This window comes from Mastigoproctus giganteus, chromosome 6 (genome assembly GCF_048544385.1).
Source record: "Mastigoproctus giganteus isolate SK-2022 chromosome 6, ASM4854438v1, whole genome shotgun sequence".
In the NCBI taxonomy this organism is placed as follows: Eukaryota; Metazoa; Arthropoda; class Arachnida; order Uropygi; family Thelyphonidae; genus Mastigoproctus; species Mastigoproctus giganteus.
In genome coordinates, this window is record NC_143580.1 from 10,586,255 (window position 1) to 10,611,412 (window position 25,158).

The window sequence follows — 25,158 nt, forward strand, 5'->3', positions numbered from 1 at the left end:
GCAGGGAAGTTGAATCAAAATCAAACCATGGATTTTAACTCAAAAACCGCTCAAAAACACTGCGCGCTAGGGATTGGAGAGGTGGGTGGATGGTTGGTGTCGATGTTTAGTAATCTGGCACAGTTTTCCAAACCACAAGGTTTGGAAAGTTATTCCTGTTGAACACATGCGATCCACTCTAGGAATATGCGACGGTATTTGAAATCGGTAGCTGTTTTCTGCAGGTTAATTCCAAGACGCAGCAGTGCATGTATTTCAGACGGTTGTATTTGAGGATTAGTGTAGGGTCAGACCTCAAGGATGGCAGAGGGTTGTGCCACTGATAAAAATCCCAGATGTTCCTGGCGTTCATCACTCCTGTGAACATTTTTACCGTAGTCATTAAACGCCTGTTGTCAGTTAACCCTGGCAGTCTGGGTACATGTTAGCTGCTCAGCCATATCAGTGGTTTTCAATTGGGAAGGTCGGCGATGGTCCATTTCAGGGTCTAGTTTCACATGCGAACACTGGTTTTTGAAGTGAGGCCAAAGCAGATACCCAAATTTTAGCAGCGTATAAAATAACCGGATAAACAGTGGTTTGAAGATACAGGAATAAGGAGGTGATTATCCCTTTGTATAAGGTAATGGTCGGACCGTCAGGCCACACCTTGAGTACTGCATACAGGTCTGGAGGCCTCATTTTGGAAGGATGTAAAGCTCCTGAAACGAGTACAGAGAAGGACAACGAGATTGATGAGGGGGGAACAAAGGGTTGCTCTTATCAAGAAGGCTTGAGTTCTGAAAATTGTAGCGTCTGGAGACTAGACGCCTGCGAGGTGATCTGATTGCAGTGTATAAGGCGTTGAATGGTTTGAGCAAGCTCACTGCTGATGGGATTCTCCCTCTTGCTCAAATTACGCACCTGAGGGAAGCATAAATTCAAATTGAGGAAAGATGGTTCCAGAATAAGTGTGCGGAAATTTGCCTTTAGCCAGCGAGTGGTTGATTGCTGAACAAACTTCCATCTGTCGTTGCGGAAGTTGATAACTTAAATTCAAGGAAGAACTGGGCAAACGTTTGGAGCGAATGGATGGGTGAAATGGGAAGTTTTTTTTTTTTTTTGGCTGATGAGCTTTGCTTTCTTGACTAATATGCCTCTACTAATGCTAACCCAGCTTGCACAAATACGTGTCATATGCAAATGATCGAGGAGAATGCCGTGCGTGCTTCCTGCTGATATTTTTAGCATCACTGCTAGTTGTTTTACTGTTATACAAGTTATAGATCTTCTCTCACAATTACAGGCCATGTTTATGGTTTCTGTGGTGACAGCAGTGGTTGGAGCTTCACGACCGCCGATTTTTGCGATTGAATCACGTCCATCTTTAAGCTTTCTAAACATTCTACCAGCTGTGCTGTAGATTCACCATAAACCTCTTTTATCATTTCATACGCTTCAGCCGATGTTTTCGTGAGACGGAAACAAAATTTGAGAGCGACATATTGTTCCTTGCTTGTCACGTCCATTGTTACGTAGGCGAAACGGAACAGGCATAAATTTGACCGACCGCCAAGGTCGTGTGCACCAGTCAACTGCGCAGTTGCTATGTGTGCAGCTTGGTTTGATCTTAAATTCTGCAGATCAGCTAGAAGTAGCAAGTAGTGTGGTTGTTTCGTTAAAAATTATGACCATTCTTTTTTGAACAGCCCTCATACTTGCACCTGAAGAAGTGTATCACATCGTGTCGTCTGTTGGGTTATGTGGTGTTTCCTATCAGTTACTATCTTTAATTGAAAAATGGTGATGGTACTATTTTGTTAATGGAAATTGAGCATGGAAATCGCTTTTGAGTTTTGTCTTGGGTTTTGAATTCCCAAATAACGATGAAATGAGGAGACAAAGAGAAACTTCTAGTAGGTATAAGGGACATTTATAGGGGTTGTATAAGAATTACCAAAAAGGTCACGTTACAGAAGTCGATACAAAATGCTCTAATATATGATCATATGACATCAATACCGTGTATAATCGTCTCCAACAGGCCTGACAGCGGCGAACCATGCTCTATATAAGGGTGCCTATAAGATTCTGTAGCAACAAATCTTATTCTTCCACCGGTGCAGATTAACTTACCAAGTGACCAAGTGATTTTTAAGTCTGTGTGGTGATCGTCTTGGCCACGGCAATCATATATCAGAATATCTTCAGTTTAAGATATTCCTCCATAACTTGAGCTCTATGTGTAGAAGCGTTGTTGTGCATGAAAAGAAAACCTGGGCCAACGCCACCCCTAAAAAGTCGCACATAAGGTTCAAGGATCTGTTCTCGATACCTCTGCGCAGCAGTTACGGTACTCCTATTAAAAACATGAAGAGGGGTACGGCCGTTGATCATTATTCCGCCCCACACGAGAACACCGCCTCCACACTGTTTCCCTTTCTCTGGCGTTGGAGGGATGGTACCGCATTCCTCGTTGTCTCCAGATGAAATAACGTCTAGAATCTGTTTGTAAGCATGAACGGGACTCATCAGAGAAGAGAACTGCATCCCATGTGTCAGGGCTCCAAGTCACATGTTCATGGTACCAGTTTTTACGAGCTCTGCGGTTGTTTGGGGTTAATGGGATACAAACCACTGGCTTTCTTGCGTAGGGTCCACTTGAATTGAGCTTTCTTAACACAGTGCAGTTGGAAATGTTTTCATCTATGGCCACAGCAACCTCAAGAGACAATTGGTGATAGGATATCGTAGGGTTCCGTCTTGCTGTTAGAGCCAGATAGCAGTCTGTTCTGTTTGATGTAGCCCTCGGGCGATCTTGGCCCGCTCTTCTTGTAATTTTTCCTGTCTTCTGAAACTGCTTCTATAATGCCGAGACGACACTACGACATATTAAGCCAACGTGCTACCTCCGCCTGCGATTGCCCGGCTTCAACTCGTCCAATGGCCTGCCATCTCAAAGAATCATCTATGACTTGCCATCGTGAGTACTGGAGATGTGGCTATCCCACTGAGCAAGCCAAAAAACAAGAATGAAGTGATGTGATCGGAACCCGTTTTTTATAGGAATGAATAATTTGCATAATGTGCGCTCTGTAAGGTGGTAGATCGATTTCTATTGGATACTGGGAATTTGCATGCTAGCATGCCTGTCATATCAAATGTTGGCCTTCGGCAACACTGTTCACAATAAAATACTCATGAAAGACATTTTGTTCTGTTAATTTTGTCGAGCAGTGTAACTATATCGGAAGCAGACGAAAATATGAGTTCGTTTGTTTCAGAAATGAAAGCTATTTCAGTATACTTGAAAAACAGTTCTATCAATAAAAATTACAATTTATGATTTTGATAATGAATTTTTGTAGCGAATATGCAAAACACTACGCAGAAATTACTTGCAATGTGCTTTGTATACTGATGCGAGCCACTGATCTCGTGATTTTGACAGCTTACATATCAAGAATCGAAGAGCTGTTAAGGGTATATGGATCGCGAATCAAACACTTGCCTCTCGCTGCACGTGCAAGGGTTGGTGTCTTGGCTGCTGATTAAGACTGGTCTAAGGCTGGACCCCCTACCACGTTCGTATTTGTTATAACGTCAAATGTACGGGTGGAACCGATAGTACAAGGCCAGTAGACACTGACAGATTGGCTTATTATCACACTAGACATAAGACGTTTGTGTTAGCCAACTTATTCATGCTTGACACGTCTAAGTAATAGTTGTCTTTCGCCTGAGTGGTTCTACAAGGGACGTTGCTGCAAACACAAACTTGCCAATCGGAGGTAATCATTTAAAAAGAAGGGGAAAAAAATATCAGGTCATCCAGTTTAAAGACACATCCTCAACACAGAGTTCCTCGTTAAAAAGATAGGGGAAAATAGACATTCCCTCTCCTCTTTAAACTCTAAATAAACATGCACAAGGTCAAAAAGCGACACACGCACACGCCTTGGGTAATTAATGATGGTAGGACTTTGGCAGCCAGGATTACTCCTATCTGCCATATGCATTTCAATTTCAGAAATCACCACTGTTTCATTAATAAACCGATAGCCCTTGTAGGAGCTGTTTCATAGGGATGATCGATCATGAAAATACGTAATGAATGACAGATGATAGTACATCAAGGCAGAGATAGAAATCCGTGGGTTTAGAGGAAGAAAGAAACAGGTGTACTTGGAGGAAAGAGAAGAATCCTAAAACAAACAGAGAAACCACGCATGTCCACGTACTTTATATGTTTGCTATGTTATGTATCATTCCAAGGCCTGGAGAAAAAAAGAACAAAAAAGCAGGCAAACATCGACTTGGAATCTTTAACTCTTCCGGTACTCATTTCGTGTGAGATGAGCTATAAAGTTACATTCCATGACGGGAGGTCTTCCACGATAGCGTTCCCAGCATGTAATATTATATCAAAGCAAGGAGGATGGTCTAAGCCTATGCTCGGCGTCTGGGATTTTTACGGTTGTGAAAGGCAAACATCAACATAAAAACACCAGCAAAACAGAAATTTATTCCTGCGGGAGAGTTTGGCCGACTGTCTACTTCAAGTGGTTCCTTTGCCAATTGTCTGGAGTCGTGAACGAGGCTGGTCGTACTGTAAACAAACCCCCTATTGTTTTCTTTACCTCCTCCCTGTCTCTTTTCCCACTCGTTGTAATTTGAAGCGCTGAGTGTGTAGATTTTTCTTCCTGGTACGCAGGGATTCCTAGACTGCAGAAATTTGCATATTTGCATGGTCGTTTTTTTTCATGATTGCATTTCTGTGTATAAAGAAAAAATTAATTCCGTTGACGTTTTAAAACGTATTTATTTATTTCGAAAGCGGAAGTACTTTTATTAATAAAAAAATAATATAACACATACACTCCCGCCTGAAACTTTGGAATCACGTTTCATATTTCTTAATTTTCAAAGTTCTTATTAAAAAAGGACAAATTTTTTTACCAATTTTGGTTAAAATATTTTCTATTATATATAAAAATCAAAAAATGTAAATATTATTTAAGAAATTTCTACACCATTCGAGAATATTCCAGAAAGGTGTAGAAGACTCATGAATGTGGTAGATCATTGTAGAAGATTCCTGAACGTTGTAGATCATTGTAGAAGATTCCTGAACGTTGTAGATTATTCTAGAATATTCCAGAAAGTGGGGTATTGTTTCAATATTATAGAAGATTGTATGTGATTCTAGAGTGTTTTGAAATGATATAAATTGAGGAGTAAGAGTTATAACTTATAAAATCGAACACCTGTTATTCAGAAAGAGTGTTTTGTGTAACTGGGTGTTTCTTGATAAACATGGCAAGAAATAAGAATGAAGTGCCATTGTAGCTCTGTATAAAGTTATTCCATACAAGTATTAGCAAAAAACAAGGTGTTTTATTGAAAGGAGTTACATTGTAATAGAAAATTTAAAAAAAAATAAATTAATTAAAAAAAACTGTTGTTATATGCTGTGATTCCAAACATTTAGGTGGGAGTGTACGAGGCAAGCCAATGACCCAATCGATCGCATGGAGTCCTGATCTTGGGTTTATTTCTATCTAATTCTCTGATTCTCTGATTTTTGAGCAGTGCACAGATTTATTTTAATGGAGATTTCTTTCAATTTTTAGTAACATTGTTTGAAAGAGTCAAAATATGTATAAAAATATAAATGGTCTTCTTTCACAAATTAAAAAAAATAATAATAATTCTGGGAGATATTAGTATTAAAATGGTATAATGGGAGTGAACTTATTCTGCAGTTTCTAAAAAAAAAAAAAAAAAAAAAATCCTATAATCAAAATAAAAGTGTCAATTCTTCCTTGAACTTTGCTAAACTCTGCCCAGGCCAACTTGTAAACAACTTATTCCAGTGTTCCACAACAATCTGTACAAAGATGAACGTGATAAGATCAAGTCTACTGTTTGGAAAATCAAGTATAATGTATAAAATCTTCAAGTGTAATGTAGAAAATCTTACTTCCTACGATTTTGTAATTGTGCTCTCTGATTATTTTGTCAAATACTAATGAGACTACTCCTCCCTCATTTATTTTACTAATCCCCAACATTGGGACCTTGTGCATTTCAAACAAATCTCTCCTAAGATGTCTAAATGCTAAGCTCTACAGACCACATATTTTAAGCCGTTCCTCTTAGGGATAATGCTTAGATCAGATTTATTCAGCAGTTTGCCTGTGGCACCGAAATTCTCCATCTGGCGCTACAGAGTGATTCAAAATTATGTATGCACACTTTAAAAATCCATAATTCATCAATTAGATTACTGATTTATATTATTATTATTTATTTATTATTATTTTTTTTTTTCAGTTTGGTCGAAACTCATAGAAATTTCGAAGAACATACAGTATAATTAACTTTTGCGAGAGAAAGGCATTTTTGAATGGTACTGTAAATTTGAAAATGTAGATTTTCAGAGTGAATGGGAAAGACAATATGGAACAAGGGCGTCTACTCGTTTAACAACAACCAGTCTGCGTGATAAATTTGTGGGATGTGAAACTGTACACACAATATTTTTTCCCCTTCTTTTCTTTTTTTTTTTTTTTCTCTTCCTCTTTTCTTTTCTTTTTTTTTTTTTTTAAACTTGGACTTCGTCCAGGAAGCCCAGACGACCCTGGCGGAGTCCAGCCCGAGAATAATAGGCAGCCTGGCTCACCTCCCAGTGGTGGTAGCGGGCAACGTAGGGTCCCACTAGGGACCTTGCGGTCAAGAATCTAGAGAAACAACAGAACTCAACACAATATTATGCACATACAACATGCCACACACACACATGCATTTACAGAGTTCTGTATACTTCACAAGAGTACTGATAGCGCAGATGTGGGCGATCACCGGTGGCTTTATCCTAAATGCTATGCCACTATGTACACAATATTAATAAAACAAACATTTGGGGGGAAAGGATGTCATGAATTATCAAAAACATTGAACGTTCCCCCCACAGAAGTAGACAGTGTTGAGAACTGCAAATGAGTTAATCGAGTGTTACAAGAATTTTCAAGGACATAAAATTGAAGCCTTTTAGACCTCCATTACTGCATGCAATACATGGAGATGATCTAGATTGAAGAATACAATTTTGTTGTGAGTAGTATCGTCATAAAAAATGGTGGAATCAGCGCTTTTGAGGATGCCTTTGTATGGTCAGACGAAGCCACGTAAAAACAGTTGATTCGTACGAAATGGACAGTTGAATGGTCACAACTTTGTTTACAGAGCCAGTGAAAATCCTCGACTCACTTTGCCGAAAGATGTTAACCTGACAGGAACGACTGTGTGGATGGGAATCTCCTCTCGCAGAATTATTGGACGTTACCGATTCATTCTTGGTGATTCCTTTCTCTCTCTCTCTCTCTCTCTCTCTCTCTCTCAGGGTAACTCGGGAATTTTTTTTTTTTTTTTGGCTGGTGCAGCATAAGCCTCAGGCTTCCTTGCACCATATAGCTAATAATAATAATAATGCAATTCAGATGTTAAGGAATTGTGCAGTACCCAACATCACAGGTATTTTTTGAACGGAATAGTACAAATCCATATTTTCATACTGCTGTCTGTGACTTTCTGGACAGGCAATTTCATGAATAATGGGTAGATCGCAGGGGGGGGGAATGATTTGAATACCCTCCTAGGTTTCCAATCCACATTGCAATGTGGATTGGAAACACGTAGAATTTCAACTAACTTGTGTATTTTCCCTTCAGGGCCCCTGCGGCCAAAAGCCAGGACACCCAACAGAACCCAACACAATAGTTCATTTACAACACATAAAACTTTCTGGCTTTCACAGTGATACTGTTTGTCTCCACAGAGTTTATATGGCGCAGATGTGGGAAACCACCGGAGGCGCCTTTCCCCTAACACTATGCACACTATGTGTATTTTGGTATGTAGGATTGTTGAAAAAATATATTGTTTGTGTATGAGTGCCGGAGGAGGACAATTTGAATCTGAAATGAGTTTATTCTTTTAAATAGAAACTAAATACGTAACTGAACTGTTAAATAAAAAAAAGTACTTAAATTTATTATCAAAATTACAGATTATGAATTGTTAAAGTGTGTATACATAATTCTTCTGCAATAGTGTTTTATGAAATCTGAGAATTTGCCTCTTTTATAAATAAAGAAGAATTAATAATGGGCTGAAACCAAAGAATTAATTTCTGTATTTCCAAGAATGGTCACATTCGTTCTCGATACTCTAATATAATGATCCTTTTGACCCTTTCTACTGTAGACATGAGAGGTTGCGTTCAACAACAACTTAAACTCATTCTTTGAGCTGTTATGCATAATTCATGCTGTAAGTGCTTCAAAACAACTTTATGTAGCTACTGCGATGTAGGTGTTATACTGGACTTTATTCATTGTAAACAGATGTAAGAAACTTTAAGCAAGGTCTACTGCATATTTTTAACAGGACATAAGGATGTTGAAAGGTCAACAGATGACAGAACTCGTAGGATGTGGATAGAGATGGGTGTGTCGCTACCAGATGTTTAACATATTTGTGAATGCGCACACAGGAGAGATTGATGAGTTTGATATTTACTCTTTCGTAGCTACTCTGTGCATACAGATTAATTATAGCTTAGAATATTTTTAAATGTTATTTTGGCATATGACGTACGGCCAAAATTCTTTTCTTTTTAACATTTAAGCAGCAGATGACCCTAGCTCATTAAATTCTCGTTGACCTTGCTTTTGGATTGATATTTACATTAAAAATCAGCGGGAGTGTGAAATCATTCATGTTCATGTTATTCTGTCATGTCTCTGTACCATACAGTTTATTTATTTATTTTATTTTATTATTATTATATATTTTTTTTTGTAGAAAATTAACTTTGAGTTATTTTCGTGTGTTGGTGCTTTAATTATATCTTGTGTCATTGATGGAGTTTCATATTTACATAATTCTCTTCAAAATGCTACGTTTCCTTATTCTATTAATATATATACTCCTTTCGTAGAAAAGCCAATCATGATACGAATCAAATGTTTAATGCGGAATGTCAACATCCTTGGTGTCAAACAGAGATAGTTCAGGGACTAAAATGGTCTCGACTGTAAAATATACAAACGCAACAGAGCTTGCTCACACTGTGGTAACACACTTCTGTTCATCACTCTAGGGAGACGAAAGAAAAAGCACCAAGATATTTTTATCATTCTTAGAAAGATGATTTTTTTTTGTCATAACCATTTCGGATAAAGATAACGCGCATGGAAGTATAATTCTTACTGGAAATAGCTTCATGAGAGGCCGTAAAGATGCGTGGAAACGACCTATTGAGAGAGAAAGTATTATTACTGTTTCTAGGAGAAAATTAAAGCTACCAAATTCAAAAGATTGATCGTGATAAATTTAAAATAGATAGTAGAAAAGATATTGAATGTTAATGGACGTTTCTTCTGCTAGTACGGTGCGTGAGTTGAAAGTTGAGAAAATGAAAAAAGATACTCGTTCACATTAGACATTGAACATAATTGAACATCTACAAAGTCATAAATGAACGTTAATGATTAGTTAAAGCACACATTATTTTTGGCATGTTCTTCCATTAATCTTAAAGTTATACAAAGGATTCATTATATACTGGAAAAAAAAAAATTCATGTCTAACTACAACTCTTACAACTGTGCCCTAATATCCTACCTTTAAAGTTCTTAACCCCCGTACATATTATTTAAGAATTTAAAGTCCCTGCACGTATTTTCTGCTTTTAAGTCTTGTTTGGCCAGTTCCATCCAAGATATACACATCTAGTTTTTTCTTTTCTTTTTCTTTTTTTTTTTTTGAGGTGGGGAGGGATAAAAAATCTTTATCTTACCGTGAAATTATGCTTAATTATTGGCATCAAAAACTCTCTAATCTGTACAGATGATTTCGAAGTCTTTATAATATCGCACAGAGCTGCAGATTTAAATGACATAATGCAGCAAACAAACAAATATTTGATTAGCGGAAACATATCTGGACTACCTTGGCCTATAACTAACTCTACAAAAATCAGCACAAATGAAATACCAGAATGACATTATAAGGTACGTTCAAGGTGGAGATCAGAAAATTACCAGCATAAAGACTTTGGTTTTGTCAAACAAATAATAATGACACCTCAGTTCATTGTGGTTTGCTTGAATATACGAGGGGTGGTCAAAAATTTCTGAGAACAGATTATATAAAATATATATTCATAAATTATGGAATATGTCATTTTAATAGCTTATTGTCTTACAAAATAACAAAAATTGTGTCAGTTTTACTCAGTTTCTAAAATTTAATATTTCATATTTGCATATTTATGTTGGTAGGTGGAAGCAAAAGAAGAATGAATCCTGCAAATTGAGCATCATTCAGTAATCAAATTTTTTGACCAAAGAAGGCAGAAATGCTAAAGCAATCCGTGAAAGAATAACTAGAGTGTTTGGAGAAGTGCCACCCAATTATGCCGTTGTTGCAAGATGGTCGGCAGAGTTCAAAAACAGGACAGGAGTCAATTGAGACGATCAAAGGTCTGGTCACTCATCTGAAGGAATAATATTTGAAACAATTACAATCGTTAAAGAAAATGTTTAGAAAACAGAAGAATTAAAGCCTGAACTTGAAAAAGTAGTTAACATTTCCCATAGAAGTATTTCATCAATAATACTGAACATTTGGGATTGTCCAAAGTTTGTGCAAGATGGGTTCCCAGAAATCTTTCCATTCTTGACAAACATCACAGAGTCACCAAAAGAATATTTAAAATTAGTCTTTGTTAATCCAGATAGATTTTTATTCAGTTTGATGGCTGATGACAAAACCTGGCTACATTTTTATAATCCTGAATTCAAATTTGATAGCATGTAGTGGAAGCACAGGAATCTACAACCCAAAAAAGTTTCAAATCCAACTGTCAACTAGAAAAGTGTTGCTTTCATTTTTCTGGAGCAAGAAAGGATTGTTGTTAATGATTGCCTACACCTAAAGCTATAATAAAAAAGGGCATATTATGACAGCATTAGGCCAAAGTTAAAAGCTGCAAATCAAGGGGGAAAAAAGAAGAGAAATTTGGGTAATCGAGTTTTGCTTTTCCATGATAATGCACTGGGGCACAAAGCATAGCTTGCAGAGGTTAAAATTCACGAACGCGGATTTGAACAATTAAACCATCCCCGTACAAATTATTATTATTATTATTATATTAGGGCCTCCCGTAAATGATTACATATACCCATTTATGTATTATGTCTGTAAATTGCGTGTGTTGTCTGGTCGATTTTCGTGTTTTGATGGACGAAAAAAACCCGGTTTCTGTGGGAAAAAAACCTTGCTATCTACGCCTGAGACCCGACTAACTGAGCCACAGAGTGAAAAAAGCCCATTAAAGTTTCTCGCGTCATCGACGGAATTCGAACCCGGGCTTTTTGACCTAGTGTGGGGAGGACGGTGACGAAACATAGACACTTCAAATACGCAGAGTATGTAAGTACCAACGTGCGAAAACCTGTACTTTCGAATATCCCACAAGGACTTTCGAAAGTAACTTGTGAAGAGGACGCTTGGGTATAAATTCGTCCCTACAGGGAAATGAAAAAATAAAGTTCTAAATAGTAACTAATGAATGTAATGTAATTATTTTTATTTTTAAGCTTCCACGAGAGCTCCTTGCAGAGGTGCAGGTAGAGAATGAATCTAGAAAATGTGAACTTCCCAGAGATTTGCTAAAACTTTGTTTAAAAGTTCCTCTGCTATTTTCTGGCATATTTCCTGCAGCTGTGGGGAGAAATTGTCTGCGTTGCTGTTTCTTGTCATTTAAATGATAAGAAACTTTTTACAGTGGTGATACTTTATAATTTAAAACGATAAAGCAGAAAATACATAAATATCTATTTATTTATGTATACTTATCTAGGCCGTGACAGATGTAGAAATAATTATACGTTTCTGATGTGTATTTATTGCTTAGGTTGGTTCACATAATAGGGAATACAAAATAGCGCACCCAGGCCCACAGATACGTGTCCATGACATTTGATCTTTAGCCACTTTCCAGAAGAGACGTTTTCTGTGATATTGAAAACACACTTTTAGACTGCGTGTCGATTTCAATTAGAAATTTAGTACTCCCAGGTGGTTCTACTACATCTTTGTTTATAGAAAGAGCTGAGAGGGTCTTGAAGATCAAAGAAGATAAACTCCTTTTCTCTGTATAGAGTTCACGAAGGAACAGGCCTGTGCAGCACGCTTAATGGATGCGGTATCTTTGATGAAAAGGCTGAGGATTAGAAGCTCTTATCATTGCGATTTTGGCTACTAACCTTGGGGAAAATGTAAGAGTTTTTGGGACTGTGCTCCTGACTGTTTTATAAATCTCGATTTATAAAACAGTCAGGAGCACAGATTTTATAAATCTCGATTTATAAAACAGTCAGGTAGTTTTTTACTAGAATTTCATATTTCGATCAATATTTAACACATTTAATAATTTTAATTTTCATTTAAATTTAATAATTTTAATTTTTAATAATTTTTAACACATTTAGTAATATTTAATGATTTTCATTAGAAAAAAATTGTAGAGTGCGCTGTTGTGAAATATGTAATTATTTTAAGCACTCAAGCGGCGAATTTTGTAAACAATTCAGCTTAAGTTTTTTAACGGTGAAAAGAGAATACGGATTTCTTTGGTTATGAATGTGTGTGTGTTACTGCTTTCTTGATTTCCACTAGACTCTGAGAGGGATTTTTTAATTACTTTTTTGTGTGTTAGAAGAGGCAGTTAGATGCTTAGACTCATTCTCTACCATTAAAACATTCCCCACGGCCACATTCTAATGTGACGTCAAGACACTTAGCGCACACTACGTTGATGACTTTGTGATTGTTGCCAGGAGCAAAATAGTTTGCTTTAGAAAAAGAAAGAAAGTAAATATTTCACATTTTTGAGTTCTAGTGAGCATAATTTTAAACGTTGATTAATATTCTACAAATTTTTGAATACAGAAAACCATGTCACAAGCATATAGCGTATTATATTGTCTAAGCTTCGAGTACTCCTACTAGAAAGTAATAGTATTCGAAAGTACAAATATATGATTAAAAAATCAGGGAATTTTAGTATCAAGATAAAATAAATAATTTAATATAAGAGTAACGAATGAATATATTCGTTATGAATTATGAATATATCAGTTAAAACATGAATTGATACTTTTGATACTTCTTTACAAATTAGTTAATTGTAAGAGATATGTTACTATCAAAAACTGATGTCCAGTTCACTAATAAAAATATGTTATATTGAAAAAATAAAAAAAGGGGGAGGGGAGATTTAATTTTAGCAATTGCAGTTAAATTTTAGAATTAAATTAGATAAATTTTAGAATTTAATTTAATTCAGAAAAGTTAGAATTAAAGCAAAAATTTAAATCTATCTAAAAATTTAGAACTATATTGAATTTAATTTAATTTTAATATAAATTTGCAGTTAAATTAAATAAAATATTAACCTTTGCAGTTAAATTATAGAAATACAAAATTTTTAATATGTGTAACGGAGAAATAGTAACACTATTTGGGATGGTGGTTATCGATCAGAACCAGGCTATGTTGCTTCAAACGGATTTGGCCCGACTGCCAATAGGGAGCTGAACAAGTTAATGTATGCAGTGAGTTACATTTTAGGGGCGTTAGAATTTTTTTCTTAAATTAATTATTTTTTCTTTTTCTGTAAGTAGTAGGCGTGAGAAGTAAATATAATTACCTCCTTATCAGTTAATTACTAAGATATAACTTTATAGAACATTCAATAAAACTCTATAGTTTTATGTTCTCGAAACTTAGTCGTTCAGTTTAATGACAACTGTATAATTTTTATTACTCTTTTGCCATAAACGGACGGACAGACGGTCAGACATAGTGAAGACAATAGGCACATGTGTGTGTGTGTGTGTGTGTGTGTGTGTGTGTGTGTGTGTGTGTGTATGCGTGTATGCGAACTTGCCTAAAAATGGAAGCTGGTGTTTAACGATACCAATAGGCATTTTTTGACAATGGGAACATGTTTTTTTTTTTTGGCAGTGCACTTTAAGTTCTCCTTGCATCATTATGCCATTTTAATACTAATATACTGCGTAGTTGAACAATCCAGGTAAGACGAATCTTTAAAATAACCTGATAAACAAAACGACAGCTTTTAATAAAAATAAAAACGGCTATTCTGTGTCAGACATTCGTTAGCTTACTTGTCAATTCGGGACTTTTTTTTTTTTTTTTGTTTTAGGCTGATTTGTTTTATTTTTGCATTATCTAAATAATGAGAATGTAAGAAGAGAATCAAAAATGATATCCAAATCTTTGTTAGTGGGGAGCCGGTGCAAAAAGTGACCTCCCATACTAATCTTGGCCTCACCTGGGATGTTGGGCTCACCTTTCAGCCTCACTTAGTCAGGATGAGGCAGAAGGCGTACGCGGCTCTTTGGGCAGTGCGTCAGGAGCTCGTTGTTGTGCGTCAGCCAGCGCTGCTTGTTCGGCACATCCTGAGGTGTATTACGCCGATCCCTCTCTATGCATCAGAAATTTGGTCATCTGCCCCTGCCTCATACCTTCACAAGTTTCACTTTCATTTTCGAGTACTGGTTGCTTAGATGGATGAACAGGGTGGTAGGCCACCCCCTAACTACTATCTCCAGATCGATCCTACAAGCAAATCTGGGTACCACTCCTTGGCGACATATCATCATGACAAAAAATGTCCTCACGCTTGCACGGCTTCTAACGGGGCAAATTGGTGCTCCATTGGTATCCACATTAATCTCGGGCTCGAAGAGGGCAAGAGGGGAGCACCCCGACTCCTGGCTCCCTCTGCGTCTTACGCTGTCAAGCAATGATTCCCTGAGGAACATGTTTCAAGCCAATTGTCTTCGGATCTTCAATAAATTTAGGATCCACCCTGATAGGTTCTGTGAAGACAAGCTCTACAGGAAGGAAATCCTCAAGAACTGCTACCAGATAAAGAATCTATGATACTCACCTGCTCCTGGACATGACTGACTGCTTTTTTTTTTAATTTGCCTATTTGTATTTGATAAAGACTTTGTTTTGTCTTCATGCAATTGTATATTTAATCCTGTAATTGTCTCGGGTCGAGCACACATGTACTCTTGTTTATTGTACATGTGTTCCTCGCACCTTAGTCTGTAAATATTCACACCCTTCTTTTACAGAGCCGTCCCGGGGTGACCCAAGGTTTCTTGGGAAATAAACTGATTTTAATAATAATAATAAAAAAAAAAAAGTAAGGTCGGTGCCAACGTGAATATCCCAATATCGTTGCAGCGGGAAGTTATAGAATAGGATGATAAGTATAATTTTTGAATATTTTCGTTTGCAAAATTCTGTGGGATTGGGCACATAATTAATAGTTTACTGCTTTATAAATTTTACGTAATACGTGTATTGCTGTAGTTAGTTACTACAAACAAACCCTGGAACAAACCTTCCTTCACATTTATTTCCCGAAAATTACAAACTACAAAAATTACAGTCTAATGTGAACATGTCTTTTCAGCCTTCCACCCATGCACGGTACTAAAGTACTGTAGGTTCTAATGCCCATCATTTGTGCTCTTCATAAATTAAAAAAAAATAATAATAATAAGATCGTGACTGTTCAAAATTGATGGGCCCGTCCTTCAGGCAGGCCTGTGTCAAAACTAGACCATGGCCCTCAACCTACGTACTGTCCGACCACGCGAAATGTGTCCCTGAATTCATGTGGGCATGAACAGGTCGCATGGTCAATTGCTGAAAAAGGGTGATTAGGTTAAACGTGCGAATATTTTAAAAGCTGTTTAAAACTATACTTATATATGAATGAGTATATTACTGATTCAGTATAAAGGAGACACTTTTTTACTATTGCTTATTTAACAAAACTTCAGTGTTTGCTTCTCAGGTTTATAAACATTGAAATATCTTGGAGTAGTAAGTTCATAATTTGTTTTGTTGTTTGAACTGTAACTTGTATCTTCATTACTGTCGTTAATTGATATTGGTATTAGAGAAGGGTGGCACAACTCTTCCATCAAGGCATCTTTTCTCCAATTTTCTTCCAAATTCGATATACGAGCACAGTATTTTTTCCACGTTTCTTTGCTGATCAAAGGTCCACTAATAGTTAATTCCAATAATCTTTCCATAGATATATCCCAGTAATATTAAAATTTCTAATATATTTTTTAAAATCTCCCCATATATATTCAGTGGCATCACTATCGCAATGGTACGGCGGTCCTTTTTGTTCAAGCATGAAATCAAAGTTATACTGTTTATTTTATTTTGAGAATAGCGTTTTGGCAAATTAATGATCGTTTTCGAAAATCCGTGGCAACACCTGTTGTTTGTTTAATTAGCTAGCTTGGAACTTCATTTAGTGCTTCCTTATCAAAATAATTAACGACCTTAAATATAATTTTTTTTTTTACCTTGACTGTGTACACTTTTCCTTCTTGCATTCGTTGATGCGGATGGTAATACTTCCGTTCTTTCTTTGCTAACAAAACAAACCTCTTAAACTTGAAAGAACTATGCAGTTGTTGTGAAAAACGCCGAAATTGTTTACCAATTCCTCATTCGAGTCGTATGTGGCATACCTATACTTGAAATGGAATCGTCCCAGCATTTTGCCAGGCACAGTCATATTTCGCTCGGTCGGACAGTAATTCAGACGTTTAATATGGAATATGATCGCCCCTGCCAACTACACACCTCTCACAATGGTGTCATGCTGTTTTCAAGGCTCATGATAAGGTTTTGTGGTAATAAATCCCACTCATCTACAGAAGCAAATCTTAATGCCTGGCTACTTCTGGAAGAAGGTAGACGTACTCCAGTTGGCCTCCTGAATGAGCTCTAGACATGCCCGATTGGACTCACACTCGTCTGGCTATTCCATTCGAGAAATAACTTTCATTTTGTCGACCAGCTGAGTCCTATGTGGAAGAGAATTATTATCGCTGAAGGATGTCATCCCAGTACCTTTGAGCAGCTTAAATCACTACGACCATCATAATGCCTTCCGAAAGTGATTCGTTTCCCTAATGTTAGAAAAATGGGAGCTGTTGTCCCATCTCTCTCTCTCTCTCTCTCTCTCTCTCTCTCTCTCTCTCTCTCTCTCTCTCTCTCTCTCTCTCTCTAACATTATTAGGGAGAATCATTTTCAAAACCGAATCGCGACTCTTATGTAAAGAGAACTCTGCCCCATAGATTTGGATCCCAGAGGCATTAAGTTAGAAGGGATCGCTTCGTGAGGAAGTTTGGGGGCATGAGAGAAATACAAACCAAAGATTGGCTCTCGTATAGTCCCATTTCCTGAAGTCTTCTGCATATACAGTTTATCCTGAAACTGTCGTTCTTGTGGCTGATCTGAGAGAGAGAGAGAGAGTTTTCTTGGTCATTCTGGGATTTTGTTTCTTACCCTACGTTTAACTTTCTTTTGCGGTTGACGTAGTTGTCCCTTAAAGTTAAAAGCTTTGGTTACCTTAGCTTGCGACTGCTCTGCCATCCACTGCTCTGAGTCTTCTAGACCCTTTTTTTCATTTTCCAGAAAGAGAAAACCTAATCAGTTGATAAATAAGTAGTTCTATTGTAGTGACATTCCAGTGCTTAAAGTCATAGTTTTATGTCACATTTCATTTTATTATATTAAATTACAACGAGAAGTCAGATTCACGCAAAAAGATTATGCAATTACTTAAAAATATTTGCTGTAACTTAACTTCTGAAAACTAGTATATATTTTCTCTTCTTCTTTGAGTCCTTGCTGTAGCCTTTTTCTCCAGATATTTCAATATTTCCTAATTAAAACCATCAGCACTTGGCGTAGAAACGGATAGGGTTTCTTTTCAGCTTTATCAGGAAGTAACACAATGTTTCATTGTAGTTATAAATCACAAGCACTCGTCACTGAAATCCTGAAACCTACGTTTTTAAGTCTCACTTGGAAAACAGCCTTGACCAACTGAGACACGGACATACAATACACACATAGTACACTACCTGAGTGAGTTAATGTCTTGAGCGAGGGTTGCATGCCCCCCAACTCTTTCGCGGAAAGTCTGAGTTTTTCTGCCTCTCAAACGCAGGCAAACCGACCACAGCATACACGCAATTTACAGATATGTTGACATCGTGCCATCCATGGCCTTATTGGCCTCAGTACATCTTATGAACAATCATTCAGACTTTTTGATTGAAACTCTGTAAATTCTTTAAATAAAAAAAAATAATAATAAATAGTAAATATGTGTAGTATTAATGGATTATAGCATGGGTTCGTGAAGGGGAAGTCTTGCCATACCAATTTAGTTAATTATTATAACGAAATCATAAAACAGTTGGATACAAGAAACAACTTTGACATTATTTACCTTGACCGGTGAAGCTTTTGTTATTGTTCCTTTGATATTTTTCCTTCAAACACACCTGCCGTGGTGTGTTTGAAGGAAAACTTCAAACTCTCCACTTCAACCACCACCTGCCGTGGTGGTTGAAGTGGAGAGTTTCATAAAGTTCAAAGCGTAATTTATTATCGGAGGTCTTTTTTATTTATTATCGTTAATTTATTATCTTCTTATCTCGTCAGTGAGAGCTTTTGAATTTTCATCAAAAACCCAAAAAAATACGAAGCTTTATTCAGTATCGAATCGGGCCGCCTTTATTCCAAATAACAGCGTGTGGCTTAGCATGGATTCTAGAATGCGTTTTAGTGCTTTTGGTCTAATCTAACCATTCTTCCAGCAAAATATCACGTAGCTGCGACAAAGTTGAAGGAAGAAGACTTCGTTGTCGAATAGCTCTCTCGAGCATATCCCACACATTCTCAATAGGATTGAAATCAGGTGAATGTGGGAGTAGTCAGGGAAGATGATGGAATCCGTTTCATGTTCTCCGAACCATTCTGGCACGATGCTCTGTTGCATTGTCATCCATAAAATGCCCATCACCTTTGCGATAAAAGTGTAACATTCCAGTACATCTGATGTAAAATTCAGGTACTCCCTGGATGACATTTGACCTTCCACCGGTATCAACGGACCCAGTGCGTGCCAACAAAACATTCTCCATACCATGATCCCACCTCCAGATGCTTGGGTTGTCTAATAAGGCAAGCAGGGTCCGTCGCTTCGTGAGGTTCTCGCCACACTCTCTGCCTACCATCAGTTCAAAACAAAGTGTATCGTAATTCGTCTAACCACATCACTTTCTTTCATTATTCCACTGTTCAATCACGACATTCTTGGCACCACTACAAGCGGATGTTTCTGTTTATCTTTAAAACAAGTGGCTTCCCAATAGGCAGGGATCGCCAATACCCAATTTCTTTAATTGGATATTTCTCATATGCAATCTTTGACATGGTTGCTTATGAGAAACCAGTTTTGTCTTTTGTTCCTTGAATTGTGGCTCTTGCTAAACGTACACCCACGATGAGACCTTTTTCACAGTCTGATAGATCACGCATTTTCCTCATTCTGGCTTCAAATTGCTGCAGTCAAACAGCCTGTGCAATCTTTATACTCGAGGAAACACATTATCACCCCTTGTCATAGTTTTATTTGCATTTCTTCTCATTTATTTGCATTTCTTCTGTCTGTGACTGTCTTAATACAATTTTTTTTTTGGCCAATGTGTGTACTGTTGACTCAAGTAAAGCAATAGATATGTTCTGAAAAGGTAGCAATCGCCAGGGAGGTCGCGATGATCATCACACAATTAATTTTAATTTTAAGAACATTATGAAATTATAATGTTCTTAAAATTTTTCAGTATTGTTTTCGAAGAGGATTATGCTTTTTGCGTTGCATTTCTGCCCATTTTAAGTAAGTCAGATTTTGTATTCTAGTGGCAACCTAAAATATTTTTGATTTTTCCCATCTAATCGCGAACTAAGTAAGTTCTCATTTTTGTGACAAAGTGAGCACGTGTCTTTGCGTTATGAAGGTTTATGACTCTCGGACAGCAGTATGCTGGGAATGAGGAAGCCATTCTGGAAGTAATTAGGGAAGATTTTGACCTAAAAGAAAGCAAAGTGTGGAAAGCAGAGCCAATGAGGAAACAGAGAGAAAATGATGCCTCGAAGTGATTGCCTTTGATTACAAAGGCTAACTGAACTAGAGATGGCTTAGTGCCAAGATGACTCCCTCAGATTGTGGTTTTGTTAGCCACGTAAGTGGTTTTGTCGTATTGCTGCAGTGCTCGCGAGGAATAATTTCAAGAGTACTCATTTCGCTATGCATTTAAAAAATGTTTGACCCTTTAAAAAGAGGCCAAAAGGAAGATTATACGAATTGCTCTCACGTAGAGACTAGCTCATGGACTACATGAAATTTATCACGTAAACCGTCCAAATGTTAAAAGGAATGGTTTTTCTGCTTCATTCAACTTTCTATCAAAGTGTGTAATTACTTATGCTAATGGAAACTCGTTCGTGAGTGAATGAAACTTAGCCACTATTTGACCTTCTAATGTTCATATTTTGCGATCGTATTTCTGTTTATGATGTGAGTTAATAATTTAATCCTTTTTCCTGACAGATTAAGTTATGAGAGAAATGTTAATGTTCTTCTGCAATTAATAAAAAAAAGAATCAAATTTCAGTAGTTCATACATCATTCCCGGTGACACGTGTTCATTAAATAGTCACTTTGCTGTTTTATTTTACACACATATATTTCCTCCTTCTTTTACCCATTAAAATTATTTACTCCTTGATAATTTTTGATAGCTTGCGTCAAGCGGTTTCTATCAAAGATAAAAAAAAAATAAATAAACACAAGTTATCGCACAGTTTTTCAATCAGAATGTATTAGACTATCATTTATTAAGAATAACAGCATTATTAAGATGTACAAAAGGGACTTTTGCCCAATAATACCATCTACCATCTCTCGCAGTGAGCGATCCGAGAGAAAACTGGATACCCAACCCAATTAGTAAAAAGCAGCCAGCAATCCATAAGACTGCTGTGGGGGGGAGGGGGAAATATGAGTCTTTACTTTATATATGTATTTTTTTTATTTTTCTCTAATTTTATTTGAATATTAATAATAATAATGTTAATAAATATTCCTAATTTTTTGTTTTGTTCCCTTATAACTATATACTGTAGACCTCTTTTTCTTACACCCCCACTTACGCATCTGACTTTGCTTCACAGGAGAATTTCAGATTCAAGGGAACTTCTCAATTATGTATAATTCCCTTCGGAAACGCTGAATGTTCAAGAATGACAAACAACACACATTAATATATAACATAACATAGTTTATTTACATATATATATACAACATGAGATACAACTGAACTAGATAGCATGTAATATGACACACAAAGTTAAATCAAAGATACCTTATATATATTATTCTTATTCCTATTTCCCTTCACTAGTTAATCTGAGTTGACCATTATATGAAAACACTTGATTCATTCTTCTTGCCCTAACTAACTCCTAACACTTATACATTCACTTTGCATATTGCCGACTGTGCTAGCCGGGTGGGTAAAGTGCCTGCCTGGGCAACCCAAAGGTCGCGGGTTCGATTCCCGCCTCGGGCTTGGATCAAAGTACTGCAAAAACCTTGGGAGGTGCATTATGACCACAGAAGCCTATGCGCCAACAACTACAAAAAAAAAAAAAAAAAAAAAACTTTACCTATTTCACTTACTCCTGGATACAATTCTGTTTCATATATTAACAATCAAATATGCTACTTTCATCATTATGCTCTGTGTTCTCACCACTCTGTTGCAATATACTTGTAGACCAATGTTAACCTTCCTAAAGTCTCTATTTGTTATTAGTCTTTCTGATAAACTAACAAATCTTCATCAATAAAAACACTATATTCAAAGTTTCTCATATACAAAATTTGTAACTCAATTATCTATCATTAAAACATATTCAAAGTTGCTCATATAACTCAATTATCTATCATTACAATATATTCAGTGTTGCTCATATAACTCAATTATCTGTCTTTAAAACTTATTTAAAATCCCTCTTTATAAACTTTACTAACCTTCTAACAGTGCCTCCGTAGCCGAGTGGTCGGGAGTGCAGTAGCACACGCTCTTTGAGTAGACCGGGGTTCAAGCCCCTGACTGCTGAATACGGTCGATCTGCCAACCCGCACTGGACCAGCGTGGCAGATTATGGTCCATTTCCCTCAGCATGAATTGTTGAGGAGGCTTACATCCTCCAGTGGGTTGATAATGGCTGCACTTTACCCTTCTACTACATTATAGCTATTTGTACATCAATTTAATCTATTACTCATTCCTTCGTTTCCCTTGCATTATACATTAACCTTTTTTAACATAATAAACTCTGTTAGTATATATAATTTACTTTAGAGATAATTTATCTATCATTTTACTTTCTAGTGCTGCCCCTTTTTAATTAATTACTATACTGTTTCACTAACAGTCCTTCTTGTTAACTTACAGTACTTAATATATCTCTCACCTACTTCTGTCTTTTTCTTTTCTTTTCCGGGGAGGTTTCAAGCTTCCATTTTAGGCTGTCAGGCTACCTTCTGAGGATCTCCTTCATCTGCTTTCTCCTGAATCTGCTACAGAAAATTTTTGGAACTCTTGGCTGCATGGGCCTGGCGTCCTTTCTCCATCCTGATCGGGCTACTACTTTTTCGGCTTCGCTCCGTCTAATAGGGCTGGCACTTTGCCGTCACCACCTGTTAGTTTCGATACAAGGGCTGCTTCCTACCGTCTGGGACACAAAAGAGGCTTCCTCCTTCTCATCGAGCTACTAATTTAGCGTTTTCATTCCTTCTCTCGAGCTACTAATTCCGCGTTTTCGCTCCTTCTCTCGAGCTACTAATTCTGCGGATTTCGCTCCTTCTCTCTCCACCTTATTAAAACTTATTCACAAGAATAAGTTTTAACACCCACAGGGCATCTCCCACTAACTCCTTCTCTACTCCAATTTTTACAGCTCATTCACAAGGAGAAAGCTCATAGGGTGCCACCCTCGCTCCTCCGCTCCACCTATTAAGAACTTCTTATTAAAATAAGAAAACTCACTCAACTCAGTGCTCTTCTATCTCATATAAAAAAACACCAACGAAAACTCAACTCTGTCTTTGACTAACTCATATTCACAAAATGCCAACAAAACTCAACTCAGTGTCTCCTAACTGATCTTCACAAAACACGAACAAAAACTCAACTCAGTGCTCCTAACTCATTTCCATAAACACCCACATAAAACTCAACTCAGGCTTCTGTGTCTCACTCCCCCTGTTCACTCACATTTTGTTCATCTGAATTACGTACCGCCCTAGTTCTCAGTCTTAACCAATCTTTTCATTTTATCAAACTTTCTTTCTGTTCTATTCGCCCATTTTAATTTTTCTCAAGCTGTCTCTTCAGTGCTCTCTCCAACTCCTCATTTTAAGAAATTTGTAAATTTTCCCAGGCAGTCCGCTGCTTTGAAGTTCGCCGCCATCTTTAAGTTTCACTTAACACTTTTTCTTCCTAATATCCCAAAACTTGCTATCACCGACAGCCAGACGCCAGTCTTAAATCTTACCTGAGCATTTGTCCCGTATTTACTACCCGTCTCTTCTCCAGCTGTCACCGATCAAAGGAATGTCCCGACAAACTCGCTCCTTTGCCGTATTGTTCTTTCGGGGCCATAATTATTCACACGTACTCGCCAATAGCCGCTGCTACCTGTTTCCATTGTTTTCGTGCGACCGGTGTGTTGGGAGCTGAAGTGCACCCCCTATTGCCACTAGCCTTTTTCAAGCTTACCGCTCCCTTCTCTATTACCTTGTCTAATTAAATTCCTAGCCAGTGACCCATTATCTAAATAATATTCGCGACTAGTAATGTTTTGCTGTCCCATATTGCTATATCAGAAGCTTTACTTTAAATTAATCACACTTTTGTATAAAATATTTTATTTGTAAGATTTTATATCTTACACTGCAGCTTGTTTAGAAGATCTTTATGCCAAAATCCTTAGAAATGTCAAGAGCAATTTCTTGAGTTTCACCAATCTTTTCCATCGAATTTATCCCAAGATGTGTAACATAAGCCAAAAATCACTAGTGGATCAAGTCGTCGACACTGATGGAATCCATATTGGCGATCATTGATCAGATGGAAGGCTTTGAGATAGTTTAAGAATTGCCGATTGATGTATTTCTCCATTACTTTGGAAAGAGATAAAGGTTGGTTGATTGATTATGTGAGAGAGAGAGAGAGAGAGAGAGAGAGAGAGAGAGAGAGAGAGAGAGAGAGAGAGCTAAATGAAACAATTTATATATATAGATTTAAGTGAAGTTGCAATTGTCCCGTCACGGCCAACGGCCAGGGGCTCACATCAGAATAGATAATTAGTTAATAGATAGTAGATAATGCACATAGATAATGCTCACATCAGAATAGATTATGGATAATGCACACTGTAAAATTAAAAATGTAAAATGTAAACATGTCATTACACTTCCTCACATTACGCAGGATTAACTATATTTACAAGTTACATCATACTGTTATATTTACAATAAAAATATCTTATTTACAATTTTATTATTTAAAAATTTTATGTACAATAAAAATATCCAATATACATGAATGGCACTTCTCTGTCAAACGAATTTTGTCGTTGCACAGGAGAGCTAGGCAGGTGGTGTGGACGGCGCACGAACTTCTTATTCGATTCTGGGATTGGAGCGAGCTGCTAACACTTCTTTCCTGTAGGTTTTATTGCTGCAAAACCTATGCAAGTCAGCGTCTGTACTTCCGGTAGCATTTGGTTTGGGAGGAAGCGGTCTGAGATATGGAGCCTCCGATTCCTCGAGCAGAGCATCGGGGTTGACCGGAGTTCTGGCTTGGGTATTCGCCAGTAACACGAATCCCGAATGGACGGTGTTGAGATCTGACTCAGTTATCATTTTAACTGTAGCTATCAGTCGTTGTATTTCGATGATATCAGGCAGTCGCTGCATCCCCAGTGAGGTTGATAAGGCTGTAGTTCTGTCCTGTGGTGGGAGACGAGCTTTCCGGTTAGCCCATTTATGGAGCCAGAATTCTGCAGCGAGGATTGGTTTCTTCGTTGTAGTAGCGACTGAT

The 25,158-nt window shown here is 37.2% G+C and overlaps 1 protein-coding gene across 3 annotated transcripts in view; it reads left to right on the top strand.

Moving 5' to 3' along the window:
- Positions 1 to 25,158, top strand: part of LOC150083905 (epidermal growth factor-like protein 8) — a 113,611-nt gene that overhangs the window by 45,064 nt on the left and 43,389 nt on the right. The gene's annotated exons all lie outside the window — the stretch shown is intronic.